Genomic DNA, 401 nt, shown 5'->3' with positions numbered 1-401 from the left:
GTGGTCTTGCGGCACCGGGAGCTGCCGACCGCGGCCCCGTCCCCGGTGCAGAGCTGCGCGCAGGGGCCTGAGCGTTCAGCGCTTTCGCGCCCGCACGGAGCGACCTGCAGGTCTGTGCGAGAAGCAGCAGCAGGGAGTGAGAGAGGGAGCAGAGGGAGTCAGGCCTTAAGCGGCTGGGAAAATTGTCTGTGAGGGGCTCCGGTGGGATTTGCTTCCACCTGAAGCTCTTACGAAGGCAACTCGAGGCGGCTGCTGGGAAGAGCACGAGAAACAGTCCGAGTTTTTCCTCTTCGCCCACCCCAAGGGCAGCACCGTCCTCAGGGCGCCGGGGTCGCTCCCGGGAGCTGCCGGCCGCTTAGAGAAATGGGCGGTAAAGTGCAGCTGGATCCAGTAAGGGAAAC

The sequence above is a fragment of the Chaetura pelagica genome, unplaced genomic scaffold, assembly GCF_000747805.2.
Source record: "Chaetura pelagica isolate M959 unplaced genomic scaffold, ChaPel_1.0 scaffold538, whole genome shotgun sequence".
NCBI classification, from domain to species: Eukaryota; Metazoa; Chordata; class Aves; order Apodiformes; family Apodidae; genus Chaetura; species Chaetura pelagica.
The sequence above is the reverse complement of the archived record's forward strand: the minus strand, read 5'-3'. Positions refer to the sequence as shown.